The sequence below is a fragment of the Anser anser genome, assembly GCF_964211835.1.
Source record: "Anser anser genome assembly, chromosome: 3".
In the NCBI taxonomy this organism is placed as follows: Eukaryota; Metazoa; Chordata; class Aves; order Anseriformes; family Anatidae; genus Anser; species Anser anser.
Window position 1 is genome coordinate 74,604,135 of NC_139722.1, and position 23,759 is coordinate 74,627,893.

The 23,759-nt window shown below is 40.4% G+C and overlaps 1 long non-coding RNA gene across 2 annotated transcripts in view; it reads left to right on the top strand.

The window, feature by feature from the left end:
• The window catches only part of LOC310898103, a 241,419-nt gene that overhangs the window by 64,692 nt on the left and 152,968 nt on the right, over positions 1 to 23,759 (top strand). For both annotated transcript variants that reach the window (XR_014582959.1, XR_014582960.1), the window contains one exon: positions 12,829 to 12,928. This is a non-coding gene — a long non-coding RNA (uncharacterized lncRNA). The remainder of the gene's footprint in view (positions 1 to 12,828; positions 12,929 to 23,759) is intronic.

Sequence of the window (23,759 nt, forward strand, 5' to 3'; positions counted from 1 at the left end):
CGACCTCAGTGGCAGCTACCCGTGCTCTGACTGAGCTGAGGCTGACTCTCAGGGCAGGTGAAGAGCAGCACGAACTTCCTTGCCCCAGATCATGTTTTGTGTGAGGAAGGATTTTAAAAGGGCAAGTTCAAAGGGAGACCAGGCAGGCAAGGCAGTACTTGAGGCTGCCAAGAACGGTTCCTGTAATTGCAGTAGTATTTAGCTCATTGGAGAGGAAATGATAACCCTGCTGTTTGCAGACAAGAGAGTTTTGATTTAAACCATTGGGTTAAATTACTTTAGGCAAGAAGCGTGCTTTGATGCGTCTTAGGTATGGGCATGTGTTCTGTCCTCTTGTGTCAATGTGAAAACTTTTAGGAGAGTAAGAGATTGGATAGTTGGGGTGGTTGTACAGTAAATTTCTGGAGGAAGGTCTTGTCTACCAACACCTAAAAGTCTCTGTGTTATTAGTGGTTTGAGCTAGTGAGATGTCTTATTTATTCCTCAAGACTTTTCCATATTGATTGGGCTTAAATGTGCTTCTTCTACAAAAATGTCTATCAGGGTGATTAAGTTTCATGTAAAAAGTGCAGTAAATTCTCCCTGGTTCCAAGAGACTCTTGGCAGCCATTCTGTGCAGATGCTCCCCCCCAGCACCCTGTAAATCAGGTACCATCTGACAGTTTTGACTTAGTTCCTCTACCTTGTGTATTCTTTGAGAAAGTGCTGGAGACAACTGCTTTTAGCTATGTGCACAGTCATGTGGGATCTCCCCTGTAACTTCAAGGCTGGAAAACTTGAATAATGAAAGGCATTGGGATAGGGATTGAAAGCCTTCCTCCTGCTGCCTCCAGGCTCAGGCCCAAACCAGCAGAGAGGTAACAGCAGGAACAATAAGAGGGGTGGATGCACCCTGGGGCAGGTGCAGGGCATTGTTGTAAGGCAGGAGACATGCTCGTGGTTTCTTTGCAAACAAGGGAAGCTCATCTAGTAAGGTACATCCTCTGTGCTGCTTACTCATATCTAGGGAGGGTAGATGTGGTCCACTTGCTCTTGGTTTCCATGTGAGACACCACCTACCCCCAGGAGAGTGAGAAAGGAGCTATTTGTGACCTTCTTTCAACTTATAACTTAAGATGTCAACTTATCTTTTCCTGGTCCTGTCAAGTCATGAGTCACCTTGTTCCCTCCTTCCTCACAGACATAAGAACAATCAGAAACTGCCCCTCAATCATGAGGGTGCCCCATAGTTTGTTTTACAAAGAACCAAAATCAACCAAGGTGACTATAAAAAAATAAAAAAATACCCTCCGATAAATCTGACCATGCCTAATGTGCCCCTGACAAGATGTCAGTGTGCCACCAGCACCCATTTGGTTTTCTTCAATTTCTCTGCTGTAATAGCACAAATTATATGGCTGAAAGCCTTTCATGGTTCTTGGACTCAGGTCTGTCCTGCAAATGTTCAGCTGGGTCTGATTATTAAATGCTACTCTATGGTTTGGTTTAGCATGCCTTTGTTGGGCAAACCTCCTGGTGACATTAAATGACTCCCTAAGTGATGAAAAGTGGATTTTAGAGAGCAAAATTGCTTGAAATATTTGTTGGGGAGCTAGTTTGAAAAGAATAACAAATGGAAACCATTTCTGTCTGGGAGACTGTGAATTCATGACTAAAGCATATAACAATTTTCATTTAAGCCTTTTTATATATGTATTATACAAATATATATATTCCTCTTGCAGGGAACACTTGGGGATTTCAGGCTTTTTAACAGTTCTCTCTGTCAAGGGTGCTAGTCCATAAGTTATGATTTTTGGATCACTACTTCTGCAAAGATAGTCTAACTTGGGAAGATGGTAAAAATTTCAAACTGGCAGAGAGATGCCTGAGGCAAGCTTCAGGCATATTGGCACCACAGCTGCCTTACTGCTTTGCCAGCAGAAAAGTGGTACCATATAGACTGATTAGAGGAACATGGATAAAGGAGGGGTAGAGGATGCCAGATTAAAAATCAAAACAAAACAAAAAAACTTCAGGAAGAAGCTATTTTTTTAAAATTTTATAATTATTACTTTTTTTTTTTTTAATGGAAAGGTGGTTTTAACGCTCTTTTGGGTTTAGTGACAGTCTAGTCTGAAATCATGTGACTTGGCAAGTTTTAAATGAGGCTACTCCTGGTTTACTCCAATATGAATGAGATGTGTTACACATGAAATCAAAGGCTTTTCTGCTGTAAACAATAGTTCTATATCAGGTTCCAAATTACACATCACAAGCCAGATGGGAGTGCATTTTGTACCTGGTTCTTGATGGCACGTGTTGAAGAACAAGGCATTTGTGAAAATTGTAGCCAGACTATGTTTGCTAAAATTTGATGATGTTTTAGAATTCATGCTCTTTTATCTGTCTGAACATTAAACATTAACATATAAATCTTTGTATACATAAACATTCTCTTTACTTTTACTTTTAATTTTCCAGTAACTACAGGGAGGTTATCAACAAGTCAGAGCTAGGTTCCTTACAGCGTTGCGTTCAGGGTGGATAAAAGAAAACAGGCATTAATTGAAATAAAAGGTTTAGACGGCATATAGTCAAGCAATGGAACAGATTGCCCAGAGAAGCTGTGCAGCCTCCATCCTTGAAAGTTTTCAAAACCCAGCTGAAGGAAGCCCTGAGCAACCTCATCTGATCTCAGAGCTGACCTCGGTTTGAATAGGAGTTTGGACCATAAACCTTCTGATGATCCTTCCAACCTGTATGATCCTAGGATCTTATGATTATTAGTTGCTAGTTTGTACAGCCTAATTTGAAAAATTATTATGGGGAGTGTTGATGGAGTCCCTTCCCAAACTGGGTATCATTTATAACATGGAAGGGCAGCTAGGACACTGTCACTGCCGACACAAGATTGATGTTCAGGAAGACATGTTTATAAATCATCAAGATGGGAGCTGACCTCCCTCTGGCACTGTTTGCAATGTGATTTATACATATTTTTAATGTAGTTCTTTGGTCAGCTCGGCCAAGGCCTAGGAAGGAGGCTGGTAGTTCAGCTCCGTTCCTCTTCATTTCTTTGTCTCTCTAGAGCAGCAGTGGAGAGATTAATCAGTTGTAAGCAGTTTCATGGTTTTACATGTTAGTGAAAGTGAGGACAAACCAGGTCAGCTGGGGTTTATGCTGGCAAACACTGCCGTATTACAGTTATTGTCTCGGGACATTTTTCTTTGAAGTCTTACAGCTTTCTGAAGAAACTTCTTGCCTGCTTTTTGCTCTTCACTGCCAGTTAAAAGGACATTCAGATCCCCTTCTCAAGTTTTTCCCTTCTTCCATTTCACTTCTGCCAGTTGGCTGATGACTACCAGTTCTCCTAGCAACTGCTCACAGATCTCCTACCCCTTCCTCCAGCTCCACAGGCAACGTTAATGAACTGTTCGCCGAGAACAGCTTTTGCAGCACTCCAAACAATACCTACAGGGATTCCTTCAGGAACAGTGCCCCTCCACTTCTTCTCTGGGTTTCCTTGATTAATTAGAAAACCCTGTCCTGAACTCCCAACTCCCACCCAGGACCCACGTGCTTTTTTTTTTTTTTTTTTTTTTGGTCCAAAGGGTGAATTAATTCCATCTCTTATCCCACCGACTTCAGTAGATTTATCACTGGAACATGAATATCTTATTGTCTTTCACTTCTGAGTACCACTAGTACTAAGATAACTGCAGTTTTATGAGCTCTGTGTTTAGTGACTGCCGTTAAAAAGCAGCGCTTTAGTGCCCTCTGGTATTTGAGCTTTACTGTGGTATTTGTAGTATCTTCTATAGCGAGAACAAGAAGTACTGCAGTAAAGACAAAATTTGAGGTGCCGTAAATGTTAAATTTATTTTAAACGACCCACTGCAGGCTGACAAGAAAGATATACTTAATACTTTAGTCTATAAATATAAAAATTGATCCAAGACTATGTCCCAACAAAGTGAGAAACAAGTAATGGTTTTCTCTCAGAGAAGGTGCCTCTTGTGTGAATCATTTACTTCTAAACCTTCCAATTTTTAGGTTATTCTGTGATTAGTGACCAGGCAGTACTTCAGCTTACTTCTAACTGCACAGTCTGCTGCTAGGGGAAGATCATCTTTGCAAGGACCTGACCATGTCACACGTAGGGGATCACTCGTCTCTTTCTTAACTGAGATTGCTCCAAGTCTGAAGGAAAAGTACATTGTTTGAGACTTTCAGCTCAAAGCTCTGGGCAACACTGATGTCTGCTGATTTCATTCTGAATTATAAGTAGGGCAGCTTCAGATGTGTAAAGCTGGCTACCAACAAAGAGGGCCTAGTTTTTAAACCTGCTGGCATAGGTGGAAAATTAGGGGAAAATAGCCAAAGCTATTTTCAAGCAAGGTATTTTGCAAATGTTCTTCATGAGAGGATTTTTTCATATATTTCATCTTTGGAAGGAAGACAAACCAGTTGGGTGGATAATGAAAAACAATCCTCTTTAGGAAGAAATTGCTGCCACACAGCCAAAACCCTCTCTTTGTTGATGCAGGAACACAGCTGCTTTGGCCACAAAGTCTAGAAGAGTTATGGTATTTTTCTATATGTGAAGAATGTGTGAGGAGAGAAGAAGGGAGCCGATAGTCCTGTAGCCTTCCTTCCCTTTGCTGCTAGTGCCCTGGAGTGCCACAAAGGCCACTGTACTCTGCAATGCAGCTGTGAGTGCAGCTGTGTGTGTCCCAGTTTAGATCTTTGTCTTCTGCTTCTGTCACACTGATACTGCCTGGGCGTGTTGGCCTCTGAGGATCAATGTGCTGCGACTTGCCCACCTCCTCAGCTACAGCCCATGCCCAAATCAGCATTCAGACAGCCATAACAGTACATGTTAGCAGCTGGGCAAATTTAGAAGTGCATGGAAAACCCTGTTAAACATGTTTGGGTTCCTCCTGAGGCCTCAGCGTTTTCCACCTCCGTTTTTACCCAGCGCTAAAACAGCGTGAGACAGGGTCTGAATGGAGATGCAGAAAGGCTGTTGCAGTGCCTCACTGCTTCGTGTATTGAGGAATGTCATTAGCTGTCCCCTGGTGCTATGAGATTCTATGAAAAGCAAATTTAAATAAAATTTGGCTGTAGGTGAGCGTTTTATAAATGGAGTACTGATTTCCATTTAGGTGTGTTTTTAGTCTCAGGGCTAAATAAAAGAATGTCTCCTGTTTCAAACTGGCAAGGCTGCTTCTTTTGTGGTGGTTTTAAGCTAAGGTTGTCAAAGGTGACTGGAAATTTTTGGTGCTCAAATTAAAAAAAATTAGAGGTTTAATTCTCAGAAGAGTTACAGAGCATATTTTGGAAAATAGACAGTTGAGGGCATCTCAGAGGATGCTTTGTGAATCTATCCCCCTTTCACGAAAAACTAGATCATAGGCTTTTGAGGAGAGTTATCTGCACTTCCTTTGTTTACATTATCCATGTTAGCTGGTCAATTTAACCAGACATTTTTTCTGGGATTCTTTTGTAAGGACTGGAGACACTGACTATTCCAAAAACCAGTGCAGAGTAGTGACAAAAAGAGCATGCAGAGGGAACAGTCAGCTACCCACAAATGTCTGTGTTAAGTGGATGGGCAGTGCAAACACATCTGAGAACTTTTTTTAGGTATGTGGGTCCTGGACAGCAGCACTGTTGCTGTTTATAATTAATTATGCAGTTGTATGCAAAACTATCTAAAGTGAGTTATGTATCTTAAAATTAGGAAACACAGTAAATGGAAATGGAGGTATATGAATGGTGCACCAGCTTCTGCATTTGACCATTACAGTGTGCTTAATCATATTCAGTTATTAAGCAAATTCAGGTGTGAGTGCAACTGTGGGCATGCATGCATGTTTAGCTCTTTCCATAATCCATCTGGTTGACTCTGTTGCTTCTTCTAAGAGTATACAGTGTCTTTTAAATCTCTGTTGTGCCACATTATTATTTTTTTAAGGAAACAGTCTTCTTTTAAACACACACATACACACACACACACACACATTTTAAAAGTGCCTTTACATAAAACTCAAGGTACCTTTGACATGTTTTAAATATTCAAAACAACTACAACAACAAAAGCAGACCAAGAAATTTTCTCAGAATTGTAACATGGAGCAAAATCCTTCCACTGCAGGCACACATCTCAGCTACATCATGTTCCCACCCCCGTTCTTCTCCTCTCCCATTGGAAACACAAAGAAAGAAAGGTGCTTTCAATGTGGCAGAGAGAAAAGATGGTTCAAGTTAGTTTTAGTCTAAAGTCTTCTCTTTAGTCTCCTCTATGAGAGGAGAAGCAGGCAGTGATTTATGAAATCTGAAATACTTCGTGGAAAGGACTATGACAACTTCTCACCAGCAAATAGAGGACTTTTCAACCCAATGCTTCTTCTGACCAAACGCTGCTGTAGGAAGGCAATGGTTTGAGGCTCTCCCTTGTCCGAATGTAGTGAATGTATAGTTTGTGTATCAATTTCACGAAGTTCTTCTGTCAAGGCCTTCTCAGGTTCTTGTATTTAGAGGCCAGAAAGTCCTCTGGTGACCTCCTAAATAAAACAAGTCATTGAATTCAATCCAGTGATGTCTGCATAAAGTCCCTAGCTTCGCTTTGAGCGTAGGCTTTAGTAGACATCCAGTTTTGTTTTAAACACATCAAATAATGAGAAATCTATTGTATCCTACAGGAAACTGTTCAAATAGTTATTTCTTCTCTCTCAAAAACATAAATTTCATGTTGCATTTGAATATTTCTAATTTCAGGTCCCTTGTGTTTCATGTTGCATTATCCAAAGATGTTAATATGCATTTAGCATTAGCCTTAGATGAGCCGCTTGGAGCAACTGTTGCCCTTGCTGCTTACCCGCCCCCTGCCCAGAGGTAGCTGCCCTCCAGAGCAGGGATGGCTGAATGGCTCCTGAACTGTCGCAGTTTACCATCATAAACTGATCCTGGGCAGTAGCTTGCAAGAATCAAAGACTGAGGTGGTTCTTGCTGCTGCCATACAGTTTGATCTGCTGCAGCTTGTATATCAATATTTTAATGTTACAGACTGAGGTACTTCTCTCTATGCACATGGTTATGATCAAATCTCTTCCTAACCTTCTCTTTGAATAGACTGACCTCTGAATCTTTCACAGTAAAATGTGCATTTGAGACCTCAAATCAGTTTTGGAGACTTGGATAATGATTCTGCAAGCTGTGTTAATCTGCACAGACCTCTCTTCAGTGAAAAAAGACGAACCCTCTGCACAGATGCTTCTTTCCAAATAAAGTTCCCAATCCTGCAAGTATGACCTGATACCAGACTCCTCCAGAAACTGGGGGTAATGAAGCCTTGATATTTTAAACCCCAGCTAAATACCTCAGAGAAACAAAAAGTAAATGGCAAAGCTATGGCTATTTGAACTACTTGTTTTACTTTGGTTTTCACTTCTGTGGTGGAAAAAGTTAACAGAATACAAAAATTGAGCATCGAAAACACATTTTTATTTGATTTGCAAAGAGAAGTATTTTATTCCTGCAAGGAACTGGCAGTTCGAAGAAGCTTATTAGGACTGTTCATTTACACGCAGAAGTTCACCAGAGTAGCTGTAATACATTGTGTGACCAAATTAATATGTATGAGAACGTCCAATATGTGCATGCAAAACCTCCTTGTTTTTATGGCAGCTCGTTATGCAGCAATTCAATGAAGTCAGCAGAGTAGTATGAATTCAAGTTACTTTGCAGTGAATTGGAAATCAGGAAGAGTATAAGCTACCTTGCATTGTTGGAGTAGGTGAAGTTCATTAATGTTCATTTTGGGAATGATTTAATGATGAGCAGTTGATACATTGCCAGCTCATAAAGTCAGCTCAATATCAACTCATTAGCAAGAATCCCATCTCTGTCTGAGTTGTTATGAGACTTGTACCTTAAACAATGCTTGAGGGAGATTCATAACCTTATTAAAAGAAAAAAGTCTCCAAAAGGAGATATTTTATTTTTTTTAAATAGGGTGAGAGTTTATAGAATTAATGTTGGAACTGCCTTGAATCATAGAATCACCCTTAAAAACTAAGCATGAATAACAAGGTATGCCAATGTCTTTCTTGTTCTAACACAAAACCACTATTCTTTGAATCTGCTAGAAGTGGCTCATGTAGAAGGCCTGCTATCTTATATTTTTAAATCAAGGAAAATAACACAATTTAATTTAAACCTGGTATACAAAACAAATCAGTAACACCATATCAAAAGCACAGACTACATCTGGTCTCAATCAGTTTATGTACAACATTCAATGCACTTGAAAGCACACCACCCACAGCAACATCTCCCAGCGCGCTGAGAGTTTCCAGCTTTACCTTCCTTGCTTTTTTTTTTTTCCCCCTCATTTAGAGTGTGTTCTTTAAAAGCAGACAAATAAACAGACTTCATCTTCATTATTCACATTTTCCATAATCTTGGGTTAGCACTACTGGCTCCACCTTTTTTTAAGCTATTCATGCATTCCTTTATTTCTTGTCCAAAGTACCGAGCAATTTGATCTATAAGTCCCATTGATTTGACATGTTCTTTGCAGCTCCTAAGACATTTTGGCCCCATAGACCGACATCTTTTTCCAAGCCTATTATTTGGGCATCCCAGATATCTGAGATTATCTTTTAATTGTTTGTTTAACTAAAGCACTGATGTATTGACTTGTGTCTGTTCTCATTTATCTGCTTAAACAAGCAAGAAATACTAAAAGATAACAGCACTGTTGATTGACTATATGACGTTTGATCCAATCCATATCAGCCACAAAGTCAGCATTAGGTTTGCAATGAGAAGTCATCACCAAAATCTCAAGGAACAGAAAATCTGTAGATGCTAGGAAGAAATTCAGTTCCTGTAGTAAAGAATCATTTGTTTTGGTTTATTTACCCCAGTAACATATATGAAGGCAATGTCAGTAAATCAATTGACAGCAAAAAATTTAGCTCCTAAATAATAATTGCAAAGTAGGATCTGTCAGTTTCATGCCTGGTAAGAAATAATAATAATAAAAAAATAGAAATATTAATAAAAAAAATAGAAAAAAATACTATGACAGTAAACTGATTTATATATATATAAGCAAACTTCTGTTATTTGTAACGTGCAGTTTTCTACCTCTTAGAAATGATTCCCCCAAAATATTCATAGTCTGAAGATCTCATTGTCCTTTGGATGTTTCAAGTTGTCCATAGTTTGTTCTGGACTTTGGGGATATTTTGCTCAGCCAAATCACAACAGCAGATTCTTGGTTTGTTTTCACTTCTTTCACATGCCTAGCTAGCTTCTGCAGCTTAAGAAGAGATAGTGAAAGTTGATCATGGTTTTAATGCAGAGGTTTTGCAGTTTTCCTCTGTAGGCAAGTCAGAAGCTGTGGAAAAAATGGAAAGAGAGAAGTGGGGACAGAAAGTCTCAAGGAGAATATGTAAGAAATTCTTGTCAAATTTTTGGATGATTTTATCAGTTTTGAGCACCTTGGAAAATGCATTTTTTTCACTCCTGGCATATTATGTTTGTTCGAGTAGAGCCATTAAAAGTGTGGGCATAATAATTTGTGAGGCAGCTTGTGACCCGTGCTGCTTTTTCTTGCCTTCTTCACCCTAGTTAAACTTGAAAAGCTTCCCACATTATTGTCAAATGCTTCTTGCAGCTAAGAAGATAAATGCAGCAAATCACCTCCTGTTATAGGTGAATTACAGGTTCTCCCTCCTGGAAGAACCAACAAACATTTTCTGTACAAGGCAACAGTTTGTTTTCATTGAGATTGGAATGGAAAATGCAGGCAAGTTCTGTAAGCTGTTTTGAGAACAGAGACATGGGAAAACGAAGACATTAATGTTTCTGAATGCATCAAGAATAGCTGTCACACTATGTTAAAAACATTAATGAACAAATTAACAATACATTTTAGCACTGTATCTTCAAGAGAATTGTAACCAACTTACCCGTACAAAATATTTGAGCTGGAGGTGGTAAAAGATAAACTAATGAAATAAAGATAGTGTTACATCCTGACCAGTCAAGCTGTGCAGGGAAAGAGAGGCTATGCATTTCTCTCCTATAAGCCACCTCTCTTCTATGATTTGTAAATTTTCCCTGTTTTTCTCATTTGAATAGTCTCATCTAGGTACCTGGGTCTCTTAAGTGATAGGAACTACCTAAATATCAAGAACATATTTCAGAATAAGGAGGTTTATGCTTACAGCTGCCTCTTTTCCATGTTTAAAGTATTTTGTTTTTCTAGGGTTGTGATGATAGAGGTGTTATGGTTTCTTGTGGGATCCAGATGTTTGATGTCAGTGTTAGATGCAGTGGCTGCAGAGCTGCCGGGTCAGCTATAAATGGTACTTGGCCATGTGAGTTAGGGATCCAGAAGGCCAGAGACCATGCTGTCACCTCGCCTGCCCTGCTGCTGCCTTGCCTGTCAGCCATTGCACAATGCAGCCTGGTGTGGCCACGTCTTTGACCTCAGCTTCATGAAATAGCATTGTTTTCTTGCCAGCTGCAGAAGGCTCTCAGGACTCTGCTCTTCTTAGTTTCCTGAGCTACTCTTTTTCTTAGGGCAAAGCAAGCAGAATCTCCTGCAATTGCTCAAGTTTTCCCTTCTGTTGTAAGTTTTTCACTACCTCCTGCCGGCCTGAGTTGGTTAGGGAATCAGAGCTTCCTGCTTGCTAATGTCAGACTGTAATGAATGCCTGTTTGACACTGTGTTGCAGCCTTTCTGCTGGATTTGGGTTTGACATAAGCTGGTGGGACAAGCTGTCATTCACCACTCTTACGATGTTTTCCTTGTGAATAGATTATTTGGCATCCTTTTGCCCAAAGGACAGTCAGACACTCTTCTCACACCTGCCTTGTTTTCTTCCAGTGCTTAGATGCAGAGAGACAGTCACTATCCTTTAGAAATTCGCAATTGGCATTAACCTAAGGCACTGACACAGGTATTTTTGTGATCCAAGGTAGACGTTAAACAGCTGAGGTGGGAGGGGGGTGGCCGTACCTATGAATGAAACGGGTACACTGTGGAAACCTTAGCTAATTACCTCTGGATGAAGAAACCGTCAAGGTCTGCTGGCCAAGACATTGGAGGCTGTTACCTGAGCAGTTCCCTGGCCCTGGGCAATGAGCCAGCACAGCTTCCAGGCTGTGCCAGCCCATTAGCTGCAAGCTACTAATATGACACATCCCTCACGACTTGTGTCCTCTAAAGCTAGCACTGGATTCAGTCCCAGATCCGAGCTCCTACATCATGTGGCTTTTCCAGATTTTCAGTGTTTAATTAGACCAGCACACACAAAAGCCTAACCATTCCTTGTTGCTTAAATAAAAATAAAATAATTTAAAAAATAAAAATAAAAAAGCCACAGATGATGCATCAGTGCCTGCTTTGCTGTACAGCAGTACTGGTGAGAGGTGTGACCATGATGGGAAGCTCACTGTGGTGCTGACGCTAATGCCAAAAGAGACCCTTCCAAACATAATGAGAAGGCTGTGTGAGAAAGGCATGGCAAGCCCAAGCCCACGCTTTAGGGGAAATACCTCCACAGGCCTGGAGAAGTGCTGCTGTAAGTAAAGAGCAAAAAGAGTTTGCCTGGCTGGAATGAGAGAGTAACTGCTGGTGTTAATACTTACTTGGGGGTGGTGATTGTATGTTAAGACTTTCTGTCTCCTAATCATGGCCTGTACTGCCCTGTCGCCTTCTGCCCAAGATGAACACCTTGAGGCAAACTTTGGGGTCCAGATCCCAGCCCCGCCAGCTTAGAGACCAGTGCCATGGGCGTCTGGCTGGTATGGCTAGCACACATCTGCTGTCTAAAATGACACCTCTCCGCTCTTGTAAGGTAGCACAAAGCTATTTTAAGCTGGCACAAGCCTTGTCCAGGAAAGCTCAGAAAACACTGACACCTCTGAAGTGGGGGGAAAGGCAGCTGGGATAAGCAAACACAGCAGTGAAGGGTCAACATCCCAACCATCCAAAAACCACCACACCTGCCCCACCATGGTTATTAATCCCATGGCATAAAAAAACTGTTGGGAGGCCCCTTCCTCTAAGTGGAGTGCTGTCAGGAGTGGGGTCGGGCTGTCAGTGATGGTAGTCTGTCAGAAGCAGGCCCGCACGGGGCCGTGGGCTGTGCTGGAGGAGGAGAGGAGGTGCTCGCTGGGCTGCAGGACAGGCTGAGGTGGGCCTGCCCTAAACAGCCCACAGTCACCCCCACCGCTGCTGTGTCAGAGCACCACAGCTGCCCTCAGAGTTTGCTGTTTGGCTTTCTGGGGGCTTTTAACAGCTCAGAAAAAGTGTTTTTCTTTTTCTTTCTTTTTTTTTTTCCTTTTTTTTTCTCTTTTTCCTAAGAAAGAATGTCTGCCCCTGTCTGTAGGATTCACCCAGTCTTTCCTCTCTAACAACCATGACATAGAAAACCTCCCATTAGTGCACAAGGAACATGCAGCCTTATCCGTGCACAGCCAAAGACCTGTCACACACACTGCATCTCTTAACAGTCGAGCAGTTTCAGCCAACAACACTTTTTTTTACCAGTGTTTGTGAACCAGTAAAATGCATTCTACAGACTTGTTCATACCGAAATAAAGATGCCTCACACAGAGGTGCTACTTAGCCTCCCCTCCTCCATGGTGGGCCAGCCCCACCTGGCTATGCTGTGCCTCCTTAAACGTAAGTGATAGCCCATCACCTTCTGTATAGGCAGCAGCAGGTGGCAACAGGTCCCTCACCTGCAGTAACTCAGTTATCAACTATGGAAACAGCTGGGCCTGCTTGTGATCTTTCTATTTCTTGCCATTCCTTGGCAGACTTTAGCCAAACCTGCAGCTGAGCTGACAGAGGAGCCTGGGAGAGCCCCTCAGTGCCCCTGCCTTGGGTTGACTGGAGCGCTTTGGATGGTTTCCTCTGGTGAGTGAAGTTAACCCATCTAAGATGGGATGGAGAATAACTTCTGTAATTTATCTTGCTTGCTTTGTTGCGTCATTGTGGACTTCAGTAGAGGCACAATGGCTGGACGTAAGCATGCAAACAATGTTTTAACCTTGTATGGCTGTTTCTGCAATAAGTGAGCTAAGAAAGGAAGGAATTTGATCCATATGTTATTTCAGTTTTCTCTGAATACAACGATGTTGTTACTTAATCTTCTTTAGGATTTTCTTGTACCTGGGGTCTTTTAAAATTTGAGCATGTTGTTTTCTATTCAGGAGCAGACAGGGCATGTTCTTCTCTGTGCACCATTGATTTTCAACCCAGGACAGAGGTAGCAAATGCTGGTACCAATTTCAGTTGACTCTGGCAAATTAGTCTGTGAACTTGGACAGCTTGGTAAAGATTATGTGTCCTATTCAGCTGTTGTATTGTTAGCATTCCCTGAAGGAGGGAGCAGACTGCTACCAGGCTTTCTTTCTGTCCCCAGAGCTGGCAGCTGGATTTATTGCTGTAGGAGAGAAAGTGCTGTGAGGAAGTCCCTCATCCTGAGCCCATCTATGCCAGCAGGAGACACCACTGTTCTCAACTGACCCTTGGTCAGAGTAACCATCCCCACAACTCACTTGGTGGAAGCTCCTTACATGACTCTAGTTAAACTGGGCATCTGAGGCCTCTGCTCGTGCTGTTTGAGGGCGTGGGTAACCTTGAGGTGCAGGAGCTCACAAAGTTGCTTGGTGAGCCCCAGGGTGGGAGGACATCAAGGTCTGATGGTCCCTCAGCTGTTGGGTACACTGCGTTAAGCCAGTAGCTAAGTCCTAACAGCTGAGCAGCTACTGCTACTTTGCTTTAAATATTTCAGGAGATAATATTAACCCATGAAAAGTTACCACTCAGATCACGACCAGTTTACCAAATACTTTGTTGTTTAGATGTCCAAGAGAAGGAAGTCTGTATCTTCTCATGCATGGATGTTTCAGAGTGCTACATCCCATAACCCTTTTTTCCTGTGTACAATTAGATACAATCTTCTTGAGATATTACTTTTTAAATAAGAACAGTCTTTTCTGTTTTGAAGTAGCTTCAACAATTTTTACAGCTACTGCTTTGTTTGGGTCAGGCTGTAATCTTTCTTTAGAAACCCAATGTCTCAGAAAAGTTATGGGTCTATCAAAAAGCAGCAGTTTAATTTTATAGGCACACCTGTGAATTTAATTCTCTGTCTAAAACTTCTTTTAAGTCCTTAAAGGGTCATTCCGAACTCAAGGGTGGAAGCTATGATTGCATCGTCTCTGTAAACTGCACGATATATAGACATACTGAACCTGACAGCTGAGTGTTCATTAATCCTGAAACCTGGCCAAGTAACTTGTAATTCCAAAAGGCACCCCATTTAAAATGAAAAGTTCCGCTTATGATAAATGCCAATTAAAAAAAAAACAAACACAAAACAACAACAAAAAAACAGTTGTCATCCATTTGTAACTGCCAACAGCTGCTAGTAAGATCAATGGTAGTTAAGTTTTCCTCACTCAAGGAAACTTTAATGAACTGTAAATTCTAGGACATGGATATTCTTTCCTCATCTGACACCCCCCACCTTTTTTTTTCCTTAAACTGAAGTGAAAAAAGTTTAGACTACATTAAATCAGCTAATAGAAAGTGTAATCTATGCTCCTGAGGGCTATGCCAAAGGGGAGAGGAATTTCTGAGCTAGAACAAACCTGTCTTCTAGTGCAGTCTACTAGCTCTGCTTTTAAAGATAATGCATTTGAGGCTATTGTTATTAAGTGTTGCATGTAAGAACGGTATTTCTTCCTATGGTTTCACCCCTCAGAAACCTCTTTGGTTCATACAGTAAGGTGAGATAACTCTTTGTCTTGAAAAATGAGGTAGCTGTAAAAGCACATCTTTTTAACATTGTTTTTAGAATGATCTTGTATGGTAGCAAATTTTTAAGTTTAGCTTTCTGAAAAGTGGCCTAAGCCAAGTCAAACTTAAAATTTGTCCAGAAGGAGGGGGGGGGGGAATAAGGGAAGAAAGAAGAGGAAAGAAGTGTATTTGTCAGCACAAGAGGCACCTAAAGGTAGAATGTCCATGACCAGATACAGTAAGTCACTTGATCACTGTTTAAATTACTGCAGGAACATGAATGTTTTAGTAAGAGGCCTACAGCATTTCACTCTGTCTGTGTGTTCCTTTTTACCTAAAGCAGAAGTATTTATAAGCCATAGACAGGCATCTTTATGAGGTACTGATAGCTTGACTAAACAAAAATACCTGAAATCTCTGGACTGTCTATTCTCTTGGATATTCACTGCAATTTTGTAATTTTTGGCAATTTAGGGAAGGTAAAATTGCCACTCTGTTGAAGTCAATGTGAGTTCTGACATTTATTGCAATGGGGCCAATATTTCTGAGGGAGTCCATTACCTAAGGAGCTCCTTCCTTATGGATGGCAGGTAGTCTGTGTTTATCTGAATGTGTGTCTCTGATTCTGGTGAGGTTTTTCTTTCACTTAATACGATGCGTATTAATTCTGCTTTTTGGTGGAGCTATATGTATTTTTAAATGTTGAAAAATTCTCTCCCTTTGGCTTTTGAGCCTTGCCCTGATTAGATGTGCACTTTTAGGAAAGCTTGAATGACAATCCACCTTGGCTACTTGGCATCCTGTAGGCAAGCCCTATACTTACAAAGCTTAGCTAGATAGGAGTTATTTAGAGATATTACTAGGCAGAACACTTGACTTTGTCTTCAGTGACAAGAAAACAGTTGTTGACATAGGACAACTCATGTACCATGGTGTTATGCAGTGGAAGCACCAAGGAGCTTTGGTTTTACTGGAAGGTAAATTAGCCCAGGTCAAATCATGAAGGTCTAGAATAGTGCTGACCATGTCTGTTAGTGAAACCTACAACTCTGTGTATTTTATGGCTAGAAAACCAATTTGTTTATATAACTTTCAATAAAAACCAAACATCCTCATCCCACCCTGTGCATTTGTGGCAGAGAGTGACCTCAGTCCTGAGAGCCAGGGAGACCTGTTAGTCTGATGGCTTCAATCAAGAATTCTCTTTATTCTCTGTAATTGAATCTTGTCTGAGGCAGAAGTAAGGAAAGAAAGACAACATGAGACTAGAAAATGAGACAGGAAGTGCAAAGGGATGGAGGAGAGATACAAAAAAGCTTGGTTACTATAAAATTCCCCTGAAAAGCCCTGAAGAATTCCAATTTATACTTTGTCTTATTTATACATCTTAGCACTGTTTTTTGTTTGTTCTTTAGATCTAGAAAATGATAATCGCTCTATACATTGTAAATACCTGATGGTTTTAATAGGTTAAATCTCTGGTAATGTCTATGCGACCTAATAAAGCTGTGTAGTTTGTAATCCAGAGCATTAGGATTTCTATTCTTACTGTGTTGGCGCGAGAGAATATGACAACAAGGGAAACAATTCTAAGAGCATGCAAACAAAATCCAGGAAAGACTTGTGAGTCTTCTGACTCAGAATAAAATGAATTTATAATGAAACAGCCTTCACAAAAGGGAGCCTTTGATTCTTCGCTGAATGTTATTTTCTAGAGGTATTTGACAGTGTTGCTCATATCTTGGAATCTAGAGAACAAAGAGAAATGATTTTCATTTCTTTCCCACTAAAACATTCCCTTGATGTTTGAGTTCAGTTTTGGTAATACTCTAATAGGTTGCACTTATATACAGCTTTCCATTTTTAAAGCTGTAGTTTCATATGCCTGCTGCACTAAACCTCTCATACCCTCATGGTGTTGAGCAGTAGCAATAGCTTTGAATCACAGGAATGAAAACTGAGGCACTGAACATGATTTCCTTAGCATTCCACAGTACATATGAGTTACAGTTGAGAAGACAGTCCTACAGACTTTGTCCTGGCCTCTTCCCTTCATTTGTACTGTGACGCTGGATACCCATTTGATTTACTGTGATCCCTTCTGCCTGGGTAGACTTTGTTCTTTTCTGGGTAAGACCCTAGGACTGCAAGAAAAAATATCAGTGAAGAGTTGCAATGAAAAATACCAATGAATTTGTCCATGGGTTGGCACCAAGTGCAAGTTAGAATATGGCACAGAGCTTGGGGTTTTGACAGAGATGTGTGGTTGGATCTTGCTATAGCAGTTTAGGGAAGTAGTTGAGCTGAAGAAGGTTGTAGAATTAGATATCTTTAGGAAAATTTCACACATTTTAAATTTAAATTTCACACATTTTCTCTGTTTCTCTCTCGACCACTCAGAGATAGTATGTAGGGCTAGCTAGACCTCTAGGTTAAACCAGCATGATGGCTCTTGCCATCTCTACAAGCTCTGGAGTCCCTTGCTATCCTTCCCATACCCGTGAAGGGGGGAGAATTTACCATTGCCTCAGCTGTTCACGTGCAAACCACTTGGAACAAAAGCAAAAATGCCAGTTTGAGGTGTGGTGAAGGCAAAGACACATGGACTTGTCAATAGGCCCCTACAGAGAGGACAACTTCTGGCAGAAAGAGTGGTCAGCTGGAATAATAACATCTTAATATGCTGTGTGTATATATAAGGAATTTGCAGAGTGGAAAAAGAATGTCCATTGGAAAAAAAAAAATAAATCTGTGTGAATCATTTCATTTGATGTCTGTCTCCTGTTTTTTTTTTAAATAAAAATAAGATTGACTTTTCTTTTGCACAATCCTGAAAAAGATGATAACCAACTTCTAGGTGTACTTGCTACAGTATGTTTGCATGCTGTAAGCTGCATTCACTTCTAATTAAAATCACTGTGACTGGCTTATGAAGCTGGCTTCCAGGAACACTAACACTGAGCTGGGGACAGAAACAAAACTTCTGAGAAATTCAATTATGCATTATACAGGGCATTTGAAGATGCTTTCTGAATTGTTGCATCCTTTACTACAAAACTACTCATCAAATCCCCTTTATATGTGCCGTTATCAGGCACCACATGAGTATTCTGCGTAATTGCTATGATCCTTTCTTTCTCTGTTGTATGCCTGTACATGCTTTCTGACCGTCTGAGAAGACAAGAAATCATTTTACATAAGGTCCAGTACAGGCAGGTCTCTTGCACAGTTTCCTTCTGTATCATCTAACATAGTTATCTTGGCAGGAATAATTTTGTTCTTTTGCATGCAGATAAACGTGGTAGGATTGGAATATGAGGCTGTATCCACAATATCTTGAAGGTATTGCACTAGATTTAATAACATATAGGACTGAATAGACAAATGCCTGTCTAATCGTTTTGTTATCTTTACTCTTAATGAAGTCTAAAGTGGGGTTTTCCTTTCCTCAAGCTTTGAGGAACTGCTTTCCTGTTTTTATGCTGATGCTCTGCTGCAGCACAAGTGAATGCCAGCACTGGATCTTACCTCTGAGTTGAAGGGTCAATGAGGAGAGTTAACAAGGAGTTTAAGCTGTGTTAGATCTCAATGGAAGCGTTCCCCCCCCCCCCCCCATCATTGTAATAATGAACTTTATGGGAACATAAGTGATTCCAGCAAGGAACAGTTATATGGTGGAAGCCAGAACAGGATTTGTCTGTTGGTTAGTGTGGCTTCCAGAGATTCATCTTACTCTTGAAACAATGTTGGGGTATGTGGATGGGGTAGGGAAACCCAAATCTTTGGCAATTCTGTAAGTGTTGCCTACAAAGAGATAATTCTAATGGTTGCTCTTTGGTTATTTACATGGTGGTCTTTGGTCATCTATTTTCATGATGCCTACGGAGTTGTAATGTGATGGCTGCTTTGTAGCTGAATCAGGGTGTTATTGAGTCATGGGCTAAGAAGGGATTTCTTTACAGGTGTAAAACAGCAATATTCATTCAATGGAAAAAAGTCTACTAAAATAAACACTTCACCTGTGCTTCAGCTGACCTCTGGAAATACTCTATTGCTCTTCCACATGCTGTGCTTAGATTCTTAAAGTTCTGAATTCAATAAAACTTCATTCAGCACATTCCACTGTCTTTTTTCCCTATCTCTTGAACAGTTTGATTCTCCGGTTAATGAGAGGGAAGTCACTTAGCATTGTTAATTCCTTCGTCTTGTGACTCTTCATTTGGTTGAATAATGAGAACCTACTGTGCTTTTCAGTTATTCTGGGTAATAATAGTCCTAATAGTTATTTGTAAAATATTTTTTTTATAAATCTGCACCTCCATTCCCCCACATTTCTCCCCCTCTCCCCCCTGCCCTTTCCTAGGGAGGATGGGAAGAAATGAGTCACTGTCTTGCTAATGCAGTTTCTAATAATTTCACAAGGGCTTATGAACTTTTTAAAGCTTTACTTACTTCGTGGCAGGACATGCATACATACCTGATGTATTTAAGTTTTCCACTTTCTCCCCTGCTATTACCTTTGAGATCCCACAGGCAGCACAGCTGTTTGTGTGTCTAACATAAGTCTGGAAAGCTCAAACAACTAGATTATTTTTTTTGTAGTATCACAGATATTTATGCAATGCTGTTAGTCTGGTTGCATCATTTCAGATGGCGAGCATACAAACCCAATGCCTGGGAGAGGGGACTGCTTGACTATGTGCCCAGAATAGGATCATGTAAGGGGTGGGACTAACTATCATCTGGTGAATGGGTAGGTGGAGACTACAGCTAAATTCATCCTCTCATTCAGTTCACATCTTAGAGTTGTCTGAAGTATACTCAAGTTTTTAAGGAAATCCTTACTTAATACGCTAACCTTTGTTTTGTTGGTGCTTGGCCATGATTTCCCATCCACAAGTCAATACCACATAGGTTTGACCAACGATCCTATTTTAGCCTTCAGATTTGTCAGAAATAGATGAATTTTATCTAAACAATAGATTACATGCTATTCAGCCTAGGTTCTTGGAAAGCTTTACAAATGTTGTCCATAACTTGAAATAGCTGTTTTTCTCCTGCTTTGGGATTCTTAGTTTGGCAGTTTCATGCTATAGTCATGTCTCTTGTCCTTTTTTTTTTTTCCCTCCTGCCAGACAAGTCTAAAGTGCAAAGAAGATTAATAGCTTTTCTGGCCCTCCATGTAACTATTTGATCTTTTCCTTGCAGTGAGCAAGCCAGAAAAGTCCTGGCATGGTTTGTTTTCCCACTTCCTTCTCTTGGCATCAGTATGTGGTGGGAAGGAGTGCATCAGGTTTGCTTTCCCTTTCCAGTCATGCTCTCCAGCTCAAGGCCTAAACATAGTGATGAAATTTGTTCTGCCTCTGCCTTTCTTCTCTTTACACCATTCCCTCAGGAAAAGCTACCAAACAGCTGCCTTCATTATGCTGGATTTCTCTCTTGCTTGGGTACTGGCATCCTACTCTTCAGAAGTCACCAATAAACAAAGAATTGTTGCCTTCATGTTACATCCCACTGCCATTAGATTTGTATTGTCCAGCACTATCATTAGGGATCCTGAGGGTATGACTAATCTGATGCAGGATTCTGCTCTAGCAACTGTCCTCTAGGGCAAGCTGCTTAAGGATGGCTCACAAAATAGTGGAAAATTAGTAAATCCAAAGTCTGCATTATGTGTACAGATAAAATGAAACCTGCATTTTTCCCATCCTTGGGGACATTTGAAGGGGGGTAGGAGTTGTTCTGGATTGAAGCAGACTTCTTGAAATATCTGTAGTAAGAGGGGGAAAAAATGAAAAATTGGATCTAAAAAATGGAAACAGAATTTCAGCATAGCATACAACTCCAAAACTTGGAGGTCCAAGCCAAGGTCTGTGGGCAGGATGGGATTCCAAAGCTCCTGGGACTTCTTGTCTCCCCTTTATGGACTCCTGGCTCAGTCTGTGACCTCATGGCTCTGCATCATGGAGCCTGGGAGACACCTTGTTTTGCTTCAGGAGCATTCGACTAAATTTTCTGTCCCAGGTTCTGCATGGGCAATTTGGCACTGAATCTGGCAAGTTCCCGCTCTTCCATTGGTAAATGTCTGAGATGGCTGCATTCCTACAGATGTTTTGATTCACTGGAAACAGATGTTTTTCAGCAATAATAAAATATTTTGTTGATATGTTTCCTTTCATAATTATGATGTCCCAAACCACAGAAATGGAAGACACATATCTAAACTACTGTTGTATTGTGCCTTTTTTAAAAAAGGAGCTTCTACTAATTGCCTCATTGTTTTCCACTCTATTTTCTTTTTACCACTGTAATAAATACAGTGTACTCAAAGATGTCTTGCAGTTCCTCCTGAAAGGAGAGATAATTACTGAAAGCCAGTTCTCTCATACTTGCGAAACTTTAACGCCATATAGATCTATAAGACCTCCACATCTCTCTTGTCTCAGGTGAAAAATGAATCCCATTCAATGATTGACCTTCCTACGAACAGGAACATCTCCAGAAAGACATCAGATCTATTGGTTCCCAGCTGCTGCTAGGTAAAAATCATTATTAGAGCACACAAGGGAAAACTAGTTGTATTGCTGAGGCTTAGCTCAATGAACATATTTCTCAGGAAAAAAATCCCTTAAATAATGTGAACAAACCTGTATACAGTATGTGATTCTATGCTTAAGCCTTTGAGGGGAGAGGGCTATGGCTCAGACTTGATAGGACTTGTGGTAGAAGTCAAATAGTTTTATTTATTCAAAAAAAAAAAAAGGAGAAAAACAAAACTCAAAGTTCAGGTTTAATTTACTCTGCCTGTCCTAGAAAGGAGAATAGATAGTGCGGGGTCAAAGAGTCTCTCCTTTGGTAGGCAAGTTGCTTGCTTTCCCACTTCTCTCGTGTACAAATGGAGACAGTGTGTGCTCAGTCTGCATAATAGATTAATTTCATTAATCACTTAATTCATCATTAAAAGAGTAGCTGATTCTTACCAAGGCCTCAAGCTGCAGGCAGATTTTTTTGGGGTAGAGGAAGGGAGATGAACACTAGGGTTGGGGAAGAAGTGGCACGTAATGGCATGTATATGTTATATACATATATATATGTTATATATATGTATATTCTGTTATATGTATCCTTGGATACATATAACAGAAGTAGTGGGATCTTGGTCTAGTCCTTTAAAATTTCATTTAAATGACATGCATTGCTTGATGTTGCTGGCCTGGGAATCAGTGAATTTACAGCTACTCCCAGTAGTAGACTGAGGTGAAACTTCTGAGCCTTGACATCATGTACCCTTGCACTGATTTTTTTATATACTTTTTTTTTTTTTAAGTTAGGCAGCCTTTGGAGTACGAAGACTTCTTGTCCCAGCTTTCTCACCAAAAGAGGTCCTAATGGATTTGTCCAATTCTGTCTCAGCATCTTCAAGGCACTCCTAGATAATGGTCTGTTATCAGTTTATGCCTATTTCCTGCTCCCTGAAAAAAAGCAGAAAGGAAAAGCACTCTCTACACTTTTAAAAGAAAAGTGTTACAGTTAATGGTATTTCTGAGACTGAAATAAGAAACAATCATTCAAGAAATGTTTAATTCTCACTTCTTCTCTCATTAATATTTCTCACCAATACACGCACACATGTGTAACCCTCCTTCCCATGCTCATACTAAACTCTGTCCTCTGGTGAAATGCAATATAAAGCAGGATATACAGCAGGAATCTAGCAAAAGACTGTACTTGGTAATCCAATTCTGGGTTGTTTCTTATCCTTTATTGCTCCTCTTTGTCCTTATTGAGGCTCCAATGTGTTGTCTGTATTATTTTATATTCCCCCTGCTTACTTTCTGACTCTTATTTCTGTTCTTTTCCTCCAGAACAGAAAGTTCAGGTTTTTGGTTGGCTAAGAAAGTCACACCATTTATAGTCATCCAACTTTTTGATTGCTGTGATCACCTACTGGATGACTTTGCAACTTCAGGGCTTGCATGAGAGCCTCCCATGGGAGAAGCAGGCAGAGCTGATTTCTTTAGATTCCGGTTAGGTAAAATCCTCTGGTTATTGTCATATAGCAGAATGAATGTAGAGGGTTATTGTCCATTGGATAGTACGTCCTTAAAATAAAATTTCTATCACTTTTTATTACTTTATATTTTGTACTCTTTTCTTATAAAAGACCATTCAGGTGGTGATCTAAGATTTACAGTATTATTCAGCTACAAAGCTACAGCATATGATGATGGGAATTCAGATATGAGTTTGCTGGTACAATAAGCCTTTGTAGATAAGGCTAGGGAGGAAAAAAATATTTTAAATAAAAATCAATTAACATGAAATTGGAGTTCTTGATCACTAATTTTCCACAGAATTACTTGAATTTTTGAAACTTTGGGGGGGGGGGGTGCTGTCTGCTGGCATTCAATAAGCATGTCTCCATGAATTACTTTGAGTTAAGATTACGTTCTTGTCCCTGGATTTACATTCTGTGAAATCAGTTAAGTGTTGTGGAAAAGAAGCAGAGGATAAATGCTGAGGGTGTGCCTTTACTGCAAAGCTGAGGTAATATATCTTTACATTAAGTCAATACAGTTTAAGAGATTGAGGATGCACTGAAATCACGCTCAGGTGGCTACATCCATGTCAGTGCTGTGCTTGCTCAAGTATGTATGAGGCTGAGACTTCTGGGGCTCTTACCAGCACCGCTGTTAATGAGCTGAGCTGTTCTCTATGGTCCCACTGGAGGACTAGGGGAGGAATTGGAGCTAGTGGCCTTGCAGCGATGCTCCTATTCCACTCTGAAGTGTGATTATGCAAATGAGTCATTTGTACTGTTTGAGCTGGCCTGTGTAAGTTAAATATGCTGTAACACACAAGCTGTTTTGTTTTATTTTTTTGTTTTGTTTTCAATAGCAGCCAAGTTCTCATGGACAAGCTGCTCATCAGAGCTTGCTCA